General features: G+C 42.8%; 1 pseudogene; it reads right to left on the bottom strand.

The window, feature by feature from the left end:
* Positions 1–3,928: 3,928 nt before the first annotated feature.
* Positions 3,929–7,314, bottom strand: part of LOC101998052 — a 4,460-nt pseudogene continuing 1,074 nt past the window's right edge.

Below are 7,314 nucleotides of genomic sequence, written 5' to 3'. Positions count from 1 at the left end.
AGCACATTGTGCAGAGAGTAGGAGACCTTGGAACAATCTGCCCTAAACTGGATGTCTTCATCAAACCCTCCACTCAGAGTTCAGAGAATTATGTAGAAGCGGAGGCAAAAAGATTTTAAGAGCTGGGAGGGTAGGGGGAAGACACCAAGGAAACAAGGTCTTCTAGACACAACACAACTGACACACATATAAATTCACAGACAGTGGCAGCATGCAAGGGACTGTACAGGACTAATCTAGATGTGGGGGAGGGGAGTGGACACATGCCCCCACCCCTAACCCAGAAGCTGTCTCAAAAGAAAAATTGGTTTTCTCCAACAGAATCTCACTGGCTATACAAACCACACTGAAGGGCAGGTGGTCCTTTGCTCAAGAGTCGATGGACAACACAAAACAAACTTGATGGTATTTTGAGAAGTTCTTTGTCTCACATTGATTAGTCTGTTTTTTTTTCTTTAAAAAAAATCTTACAGCTCTTTTATTTACATATTGTGATTTTTGGTTTTGTTTTTATGTCTTTGTGTGTGTCTGTATTTGCAAATGCATGCAAATGTGTGTGTCTCAGGATCCGCACGTGTTTATAGTTTTTCTTCAGTTCTTTTTTCTGTTTGTTAGTTTCATCCTATTCTTCATTTTTACTTTATTTTATTTTTCTATAATTTTAGATATTTGTTTGTATTCTAATTAAAAAGAGAGAAAAGATGTAGATTTGAGGGTGTGGAGAAGTAGTGAGACTTAGGGGAGTTGAGGGAGGGGAAATAATAATTGAAATACATTGTATAAAAAATATTTCATTAAAACATAAAGCACTCTTGTATAAAATGCCTAAAAATAATAATTTTGTGACAATGTTATATATTGTATACTCTGTGACTCAATTAAAGTCTTGCAAAAGAGAAAACTATCTGAGCTAGAGCTAAGAAAACCCTGTATGTGTTGAATTGATAATCAAAGACTTACAATTGTCCTGCTTCTTGAAGAACAGATATAGGAGGAGGGATGACCTCTCCAGTGACCACTCAGAGACCCCCCCCCGTGCTCTCAAAGGTGACTCTACCCATCATGACCCATTCCTTTCTTCTTGAATTAATGATTGATTATAAATAATTAGTAATATTTATCAATAAATAATAATGTTATGAACAAATCTACTTAAGTGGGCTTGGGAGTTTTGGTTTTGCTTTCTTTATATACTCTCGGGATAAAAAAAAAAAAAAAGGTTTGAGCTGGTGCCTACAGAGAACCTTCACCACTGTGTACTAGCATCTTTGGTACAGAAAGGTACTCTACTCACTAAAAAAAAGAAGTATCAACTCAGCCACAAACCTTTTTATCTAAAATGGTGTCCTACCTGCAGGATATGTATGGTAATGCTGACTCAAAATTTGTGGGCATAACCAACCAATATCTGATTTAATTTAATGGTGTGGAATCCATACTTGACACTGGTTGGGTAACCAAGAATAAATAGTCCAGAGACCTAGGGTAAAACCAAATATTACTGGTCTAAACAAACAAAAAGCAACAATAAAATGACCCCAAATGATATTCTGCTATATTCATGGATCAGTGCCATTTCCAGCCATTATCAGAGAAGTTTTCTCCTGCAGCAGATGGGAACAAATACAGAGACTCACAACTAGATCTTGCTCAAGGAATAAAAAACCTTAACATTCATTCAGCCTAGCCCTAAGCAGAATGACTCTATCAAATCCCTCCCATCAGGGAAAGGCAGAAAAAGTATAAAAGTCAGAGAGGATGAAGGACATCAAAAACAAAGACCTCTCAATCATCATGATCAAAGTTCATATGAATATGCAGAGACTGAAGCAGCATGCACAGGACTGGCATAGATCTGCACCAGGTCGTGTGCGCGCGTGTGTGTGTGTGTGTGTGTGTGTGTGTGTGTGTGTGTGTGTGCTATCTTGGTGCCATTTAGTATCTAGTTTAGTATTTTAATGGAACTCCTGAGTGTGTAGATGAGTGGGTCTCTGATTCATGTGCCTTCTCTTAGTTTCTTTTTTTTCTGTTTATCTTGTCCAACTACAGTGTAATGGTTTTTTTTTTGTTTAATCTTATTATATTTTATCATTATCCTTTATAACCCCTGTTTAGTTCTTAATGAGAGAGTGGAAATGGATGGGAGATGATGTCGGGAGGTGATGTTGACAGGAACTGGAAGGAGTAGAGGGGAACCATAATCAGGATATATTATGTAAAAAAATATTTTCAATAAAGGGTCTTTTCAGTTTGGCAATCAGAGGATGATTATGGAGATAATCCTCTTTTTGTTCTTGCAATCCTTGCCCCACCAAAGGCTGAGACCCTCAGTTCAGTGAACAAGAGTTTATTAGACTAAAGATCTTCATTATCTCATCTTTACAGAAGCTGGGTGACTGAGAATACACTTCACCCAGTCTCTGAACTGTGTTCACTAGTTGCCTGATCTAATTTTTACAGAGAGAGAGAGAGAGGGAGAAAGAGAGAGAGAGAGAGAGAGAGAGAGAGAGAGAGAGAGAGAGAGAGAGAGAGGCCTGAGCAGTAGCTAATTGATGCGGGCATGAATGTCAAACTAGGTCCCCAGGAAAGCACTTTATTGATGACCTGTCACTGCTTAGGGCTGAAAATACGGTAAGGCAGGGAAAATAGGACAGCCCTGGTTCTTCTGGAAAAACATCCAGCCCAGACTCCAGACCTGCTCCTAATGGAGACCATGACGGTCCTGAATACTAGCCTCTAGTTCCTAAGGGGGGCTACTAGCAGAGAGGTGAGGAAACAGGGAGAGGAGCAGGGTGGGCAAGACTTTTTGTAAGGGCTGTGAAATTAGCATGCAAAGAAAGCTGTTGCCAGAAAGGAACACTGGACTCACCCCAGTCCGTGGAAAACACCATTACGCCCATGAGCTAAACAACCCACAAAATGTGGCATCAAAGTATTTTTTTCTTTGCACATTGTTGCCACTGAGCTTCTAAACTTTCTCCACCTTCAACGTGCATCTTTTTTTTTAATATATATTTATTATGTATACAATTTTCTGTCTGTATTCCTGAAGGCCAGAAGAGGGCGCCAGACCTCTTTACAGATGGTTGTGAGCCACCATGTGGTTGCTGGGAATCGAACTCGGGTCCTTTGGAAGAGCAGGCAATGCTCTTAACCACTGAGCCATCTCTCCAGCCCCTTCAACGTGCATCTTTTCTAATAAGTTATTCTCTGTCCAATTACTTTTGCCGAGACACAAGAACCTGGAGCCCCTCAGGAGGTTCCCACAGAACTCTGATAGTGGCCAAAATCTGAAATATCTACCATATCCCTCACTTCACATCCACCAAGTCCTGAATTTAATCCAGCAAACTACCTAGAAACAAAATGATGGTTGGAGTTTGAAAATGTAGCAGTATAAATGACAGGGAAAAAAATGCAAAGGTGTCTAATTACAGCCATCTTCTCCTAAACATCCCGGGAGTTTTCATAAGCTAGTACACTAAATTAAATTTCAGCATACTTCTCTCTTTTTAGTCCTTTAGGCAGAAACTATTCCGTTGTCAGTGTGAAGTGTCTTCACTATTCTCAATTCCTCTCCTGGTTGTCCAGGTCTTCTGAGCATGCTCGCCTAAGCAGAACCTGTTTTTTTAAAAAAAATGCAAATTCTCTGTTCTCCTCCAGGTCTACTGAATCAGGGACGTATATTACACCCGAGAACATAGAGTCACTTTTGCAAGTTAAAAGATGGACTTAGAAGGAAAGCAAAGGAGAAATCCATATGAGGCAAGCTGCAGTAGTTCTTTTTTTTGGGGGGGGGGTTTACACTCTCTTTGTTTATTTGACCTCATATTTATTCATGAGACTGGAGAAGAAAAACCAAAGTGTGCAGTGAAGCCACAGACACATGTACAAAGGAGGTATTCGGCAGTGGTGTCTACCCGGCCACAAGTCTGCCAGGAAGCCTCTCTAGAGGGCTCTGGACAGGCTCAGCAGGCGCCCTGGATTCTTTGTTTCAATCAGAAAAGTCATGACAGTTCCTTTCTTTCCAATCTGCCAGGCCTCCAAGGGGATGAAGCGGATACATATCCGGTCCTGGTCCAGGGCCAGCTCCTTGGTGAGGAACTCGAAGAAGCAGGAGCTGTGGCTGTGGTTCTGCTCTGCCTTGCCCACAGCGTCGATGGAAGAGACCAGAAGCTGGACGCAGGGCTCTGTGGATCCGTTCATCAATAAGGTCATGCCAGGCCGTAACGTCACACTCACGCGGTCTTCGGGTTTGTCCAGGATGGTGGCGGTGGCCGAACACAGCCGCTTCTCTAGCTCTGCAGGTATGCGGCTAGCTGGCAAGTTCGTTTCCAACTCAATGAATGGCACGTTGCGAGGCGAGAGGGATCGCAAAGCCGCAACTGCGCAGAGAGAGCCTCCGGAGCCAGCCGAGGTTCCAGAAAAGGGGGGCCAATAGTTCTTGATAGCATCATGTAGTAGCGTCAGATAGATGCTGGGAGGAGAGAAATGAAAGAGAATGAGAAAAAAGTCTTGCTTCTTGAGTCAGAGGTCAGGAAAACAGGCAGACTCAGCAATGGCTGTCTTTCAGAGCTGTATTGGTTGGGGGCTGAGAGAATAGAAATTGGTACTTTCTCAGTTAGACCTGAAACAAGTAGAGAGACTTGCAGTGAGCAAGTGTAAGCAGCTTCATCCAGAGAGGTAACAGATGGATCACATGGTATCTCTAATGTTAGTTTTTTTGCAAAGCTGCTCTCCTGATTTCCACAGTACTTACTAATCTACATTCCCAGCTAAGGCTCCTTTCTCCCAACCCTCCATCCTAATACTTCCTGTTTGTTTTCTTGATGACACCATTTCTGACCAAGGTGAGACAGAATTTCAAAAGATCCTTTCAGAAGACAAGACAGATTGGCCTTGCCAACCTTAAAATTTGCTTTATTTAGGGGGGAAAGGGACTAAAACTTAGTTCTACATGAAATGCGGAGCTCAATTCTGACTTAAGGTCAAGTGGGGATTAATAAACAATCCAGGGTCCGTGGTTAGAAAGCTATTTAGAGGAAACCTGCAGAGTAAAGAGGACGCTCATTACACAAATGCAACAGCATTCTCACCGGAGGGCAGGTCAGAGTGCTAATACACTCAGCATGGGCAGACACTCAGGATAGAGGCGTTTTGCTGAACTGATACAGTAAGACTCGAGATAAAATTGGATTCCACCAGAACATAGAATGAAGTCTAAGGTCAGGTTCAATCAGGAAGGACCCAGGATAGACTGACGAAGTTATGTCAAGGAGAGTCTTGTCACCATTACCAAGAGGAATGAGCCCACTCTCCTGAGCCCAAGGTTGGATCTCTTCATTAGTGTTCTGCCCTGTTCTGTCATTGTGAAAGCAGTCCTGTCATCCCATTGCTACCGTGAAGCTGCCTACTACTAGGGAGGGAGCAAGTGCCTTTCACTCTTCATTGTGTCCACTTCATCACCCAGTGCCGCGAACACGCACAGATATCTCTGACACCGGCTGGTGTGAAGTCCTCATTTCCCAGAATCTCAGAATGTGACTGTATTTTGAGAAGTGAACAGTAATGAGGGAATTGGCCTGTTGAGGCCTCAACAGTGCTAATGCATTCTGACTGGTGGCCTTATAATAAGAGATAAGCAGTCCAAGAACATGAAGAAAGATCATGCAAGGAGTCAGGGAGGCACAGCTGTCTGCCAGTTAAGGAAAAATACATCAGAAGATAGCTGCCCTGCTGGCACCTCAGTCCCAGCCTTCCAGAATCAGGAACTGTTGTTAGTAATCTATTTCTATTGCACTTGACAGCTGGGTGCATATGCCATGCATCTCCAGGTCCCTGACACTGTCATATATCATCCAGGTCTAAGCAGGATGGGTCCCTCTTTCTCACACCTATTCAAACCCATAACTAGATGTGTGGTACCCACACAAAGGAAGGGAGTCTTGCTTCCATGTTGGGCATCTATGATCTGGTTTCCAATCTGAAGGGCGAGATCAGAAAAGCAAAGCTCCCTGTAAAATGGGGCTTTGGGGGGCCAGGTGGGGCATGGAAAGTAAGACTGGATGGAGACTTTTCCACAACCCAACTAGTATTCGGTCACTATAGCTCTCACATCCCCAATGGCTTCAGACTCCTCCCTCTCCCTAGACACAGTCCAAATATCTATGACCCTGGGTATGACTCATGACTGTGAAGTCCCGGAGGGAAAATGAGGACAGTTTACCCATTGTATTATGAGGTCTGCCAACAAGATTTTGTGTAAGTGAGAATCTGGAGATTCGGGTTTTATTTTGTTCAGTGTTAAATGGTTTTTTTTTTTTCCCTTGGAAAGGTAAAATATGTACTTCTCCAGCTCTGTGGGGAATTAACCTTCTCTAATTTCCTGCAGTTCATTCTAGGAATTTCTCCCAGACCACCACCTTTCTCATAGCATTCCCAAGCTCTCCTCCTTCCCACTATGGACAAAGACCTGGTCATCTGCTTCAGAAGCCTGAAGCTGAGCCTGAGGCTGCTCCGTTCTGTCTCCCCAGTAAATACCCAAACATTGGACCCATGGAAGAATGAAATCCACACCAACTCACTGTTTGCTTGGACTTAGGATATGTTGCCAAGACATTTTAGGGAGTTTATTTGACTCCCCTCCCCACTGACATAGTTCTGTGATAGTGTGGACACTTTCTGGGCATAAAAGGCAATTTCTGCTTGGATGCTCCTGCCCTACACTGGCCCTTGTCATTAAACCAAACGTGGTGGAATCAATTAAATCAATTCTGCTCTGTTTGGTCATTATATTTAGCACCTTAACTTGGCCACTGGCAGGCAGGGCACACTTACCTTCTACTTTGTAGAAAAACATTTGTAAATGTCATTATATGGTACCATGACGTCCAATTAAGAACCCCCATACTACATTCCTGTTACCTTTAGCTTTTCTCCAGGCTGGGGACCAAATGACTCTGGAGCTGAGAATGTAAGCAAATGTAACAAACATTGATAACATATACATTTCCTTAACATATAACCCTAAATAACCCTACCACTGAAACCCCAACACTGGCATTTGTCATCATCTAATTGGACATAGTAGTTTGATGATGAAATATCTTCCACTAGAACATGTATTTGAGCATTTGTTGTCCAACTGATGACACTGGCTGGATACCTTCAAGGGATAGACCTAGATGGTAGATGGAGACCACTAATGATGAAGCTTTGCATGTTACTACCAAGCCCCTTTGCAGTTTGGTTCTTGATTCCCGTCCTATTTCCTGTTTCTAGACCTATTCTGCTTCCTGATCCAAAATTTGTGAT

The sequence above is a fragment of the Microtus ochrogaster genome, linkage group LG1, assembly GCF_000317375.1.
Source record: "Microtus ochrogaster isolate Prairie Vole_2 linkage group LG1, MicOch1.0, whole genome shotgun sequence".
NCBI lineage: Eukaryota > Metazoa > Chordata > Mammalia > Rodentia > Cricetidae > Microtus > Microtus ochrogaster.
The sequence above is the reverse complement of the archived record's forward strand: the minus strand, read 5'-3'. Positions and strand labels throughout refer to the sequence as shown.